Raw genomic sequence first — 3,902 nt, forward strand, 5'->3', positions numbered from 1 at the left:
CCCCCGAAGCCGAACGCCCAGATCCGCAAGAGAGCGCCGGTCACCGCCCGCTGCCGAGGAGGAGGGAGCACGAACCTGCCGACGTCGCAGCCATGAGGTCACCAGGGAGGCCCTCCCGCACCGAGCATCGCCGTCCAACCGCAAGGGCCCGGCTGGATGGGGCCGTCCACCTCCCCGCTGCCGTACCGTCTCTCCATCAGAGATCCATGGCGAGAGGGGCCGCCCGCGACCCGCAACGCCAGACATGGCGCTGAGGCGCTGCTGCGAGGCAGCCGCCGCCGACGCCACCCGCCAACCTGCACCACCATCATGCCGCATGTCACCCGACGCCAAGCCGCCGTCGTTGGCCCACTTCGGAGCGCAGTCGCGCCGCTACGCCCGGCGTCGAGCGCATCGTCTCAGCCGGCGAGATCCAGCCCGCGCCGCACCTCCTACGCAAGGAGACGAAAGGGCCCCGCCGCCACCGACGACGACCGGGCTTTGCCCGCTTGTGCCCCACTACAAGAGATCAGGCATATTGTGACGGGCCAAAACTTGTCATCGAATAGCCAATAACGTCACAAATTACCCCCTAGTGACATTTTATGGGCGTCACAAGCATCGTCACGGAATCCTCATCATAGATTACTCCTGGTGACAACCCGTGAACCAAACGTCACCAAAAATGGACCTTCGGTGACATTTTCTAGTATGTCATCGACTTGGTATTCCTGTGATGAGCGATTAATGTCACATGTCAGGTCCAAGTATGGCGTAGTCTACCATATTCAATGACGAAGCAACGTCACTGACGTTTACCTCATTATGATATATTTTATTTAAATTTAAATTATGATGTCTTACCAATCAAATATATTCCAAATGCGTATCCCAATAAGTATTTAATTCACATCACATTGAGGAAGATGACATTATAAATTGAAACGAAAGACAAATCATATTGTAAATTCAATTATATCCGCCAAATAATCTTCCAAATAGCGATGATAGTAAAACATAACACCGATTCACAAGTTTGACAGTCATGACAATATACATGTTGAAAAGTAATATTTAGATAACTAAAGACCACAAAAGTGTTGTCTTGTTTGATTGCAGTGTTTGATTCAGCATCAATCTTTCATCACAAAAGGATGGCATTTCATCACGTTGCTTCTTTTCCCAAGCTTCATTCTTGTCTTGCTGGCTCATTACACTACTTTTCTTGCTACTTCATCCCCATCTCTTCAAGTGTTGTCTCTTGTGCTACAAGTCTCGCGGCTAACTCCTCTTAATGCCTATAAATCAACAGCGTTGCATAATCATTGGACAAAAAAAGACGAGACATGATCATTAGATGAAAACAGATAAGACAACAAAGCATAAGGGTTTGGCTAAGAAGTTTATAGTATATCAAATTTTGAATCTGAAATGAGAAGTACATTATTAAATGTCTAGGAAAGCATGTGGATGAGCAAATGAAACGGTGAACTCAACAATAAGTTATAATAGTCAAATAACATGCATAACCAAGAGCTAGATTTCATTTATCAACCTTGAAAAGCAGCAAGCTTCACCAACAAGACAACAAGTCAGTAACGCAATTGTGTTTTCAATTCACTATCATGAGTGCACCGTGCACATAAAACCGGAAAATAAGAAAAACAAGAACACAAAGAAAAAATACCATAGCTACTTGTCATTTGCATCCCTCTCTATCCTTTTGTTCAATTCTTTCTTCTAGATCTCGGATCCGTGCTGATGAAGCAGATCTCTTGGATTTGTGTTTTTGGCATGGCTGAACCTTCAAGTACATGGATCAAACAAGTCACACAAAAGGAAGGTAGTGAATCAACATTGACTTATACAAGTCAGCACTAATTCCAATAAGAAGGCAGTGAACAGAGAAAGCATGATCTAGATTAATTAGTATGAGAGTAAAAGAGTGGAGGACAAAAGATGTGAATCAATCTGCAGGTGATTAGTCAATTATTTATTAATACTTATAGTGCACACTGACATACACATGATATGAGCAAGATGGAATTAAAGCGAGTGAATCGACATTGATGTACGTATTATTTAAGATTTAGGCTAGCACGATATATGACGTGATGATGTTTCCAACAAGTTATTATGAAGGTTCGATGTGAAGAAGTTTCCAACAAGTTACTATGAAGGTTTGGTGTCTAATAAATGTGTACATAAGGTGTCATGTTCATTCAAACGTGTGATCATGAGGAAACCTTGCTTAAGAATTTACACTATATATATGGAAAGTAAAGATCATACTAGTTGTCGCTAAGCCCGAAGGAAAACTAAGTAATGGACCAAACTTTGCTTCTCAATTTTTTCTACGTAACTTCTGATTCATCACTGTTATTTTTGTACTTTTAAGTCTGCTTACCCAGATATAGCAAATGATAGTACTAAAAATATCGCAGGAAATTTTCTATAAGTTCAATGTTGTAAGCATACTGTAATTGAGACTCAAAATAGCTAAAAAAAGGTTAAACCGTAATCTGCTCTAATTAGAAAATCGAGTACAGCATCAGTGTTTTGGTCGTAGTTTGCAAACCGTAAATCCGAACAGAACGAAATTGATACCGTTGTAAAGCTTACGAGCAACCTCGCAACTTCTGCAATTGGCTTAGTTTCAGATTAATTACGGTTCAGATCCAGTTTTACAACTAAGCTCACTCAGGTTGATGTCATCTGTCAATCTTTTCCAGTTAAGAACTAATAAGAATCAGCCAATGGGAATTGAACAATGATGAGCTCATCTAACCTGTTTAGTTCCGAGACTCCTTTCTTTCTCCCCTGTTTTTCTTTTTTTTTTGCTTGGTCATTGGTTCAGCCAATGCTGCAAGTACACTGTACTTGTGCTCCCACTTGTGTCCCTGTATCCAGTTGTGTCTCTCTCCTTGCAATTACTATTACACTGTTGAAAAGAGAGCAATAAAAGAGCAAGGAGTTCACGCTATCAAATTAAATGGTAGAAGGAGAAGATTGAACCGTACTAGCGTCAAGAGCATTCACACATATTCAAGGCTGCCAGTACAAAAAAACATTCAGAAATATCAGATGGCACCAAAAGGTAATTCATGCACATTCAAATTACAAGAAAGGTTGTTTCTGGCTCGTCTGCTTAGCTAGCCAGGCAGAGCACAGTTAACTTTAGATTTTGGGTCATCCACTAACTTTTACACATGAGATTAATATAATTCAAAAAAATGAAGGTCAACTCATTGAATAATTTCTGAAGTTGCCACTTTGAAACGTACAGAAGAATATGGCCTGAATTGGACAACATATATTGTAGTAATAAAAGAGCATCCATGGAAAAGAAAACATCCACAATTCAGTTAAACAATAGATCATTATCAGGCCGTAGCAAACCTTATTTTTGACAAAATTCAGTAAAAGCTTGATCATTATCTGACTATGAAAAAACGTAATACCATTAGCTGACACACACATGGATCAAATGGGGTAGGAGGAACAGACCTGTGGGGAAAGCTACGCCGGCGAGTACGCTGGTGGGATGAGGCGGGATGATCGATGTGATGGGTCGATGCAGTAGGCTCCGGCCAGGGCGAGCCTGGATGAGGATATGCTGTCACCTGCCGAGGCTGGCTGCTCCGATGTTGGCCGGCGAGGCATGGCGGCCGGTCCTTGCGAGCAGCAAGCGCGGAGGCCAGTCCTTGCGGTGCCCGAGCGCGACGGCCGGGGCTTGACAGGAGCGCGGCGGCTGGGGCTTGAAGGGAGCGGGCAAGCAGCCGTCCGGGAGAAGGCGCATGGCGCTGGTGCTCAAGGAAAAAAAATTTATATGAGACCAGGTTTCATATAAAGCAGGTGAGACCCGCCCTGATGAATGACACGTGGCATTCACAAATCACAAAGCATCTAATCTCTCCCCTCCC

The 3,902-nt window shown here is 43.4% G+C and overlaps 1 long non-coding RNA gene across 1 annotated transcript; it reads right to left on the reverse strand.

Moving 5' to 3' along the window:
- Positions 1-1,673: 1,673 nt before the first annotated feature.
- Positions 1,674-3,559, reverse strand: LOC119310447. Its single transcript, XR_005150711.1, has 3 exons — positions 3,487-3,559; positions 2,768-2,920; positions 1,674-1,783 (listed from the first exon to the last, which is right to left on the reverse strand). It is a non-coding gene; the product is annotated as an uncharacterized LOC119310447 (long non-coding RNA).
- Between the last annotated feature and the right edge of the window lie 343 nt (positions 3,560-3,902).

Source organism: Triticum dicoccoides, chromosome 1B (assembly GCF_002162155.2).
Source record: "Triticum dicoccoides isolate Atlit2015 ecotype Zavitan chromosome 1B, WEW_v2.0, whole genome shotgun sequence".
Classification (NCBI taxonomy): Eukaryota; Viridiplantae; Streptophyta; class Magnoliopsida; order Poales; family Poaceae; genus Triticum; species Triticum dicoccoides.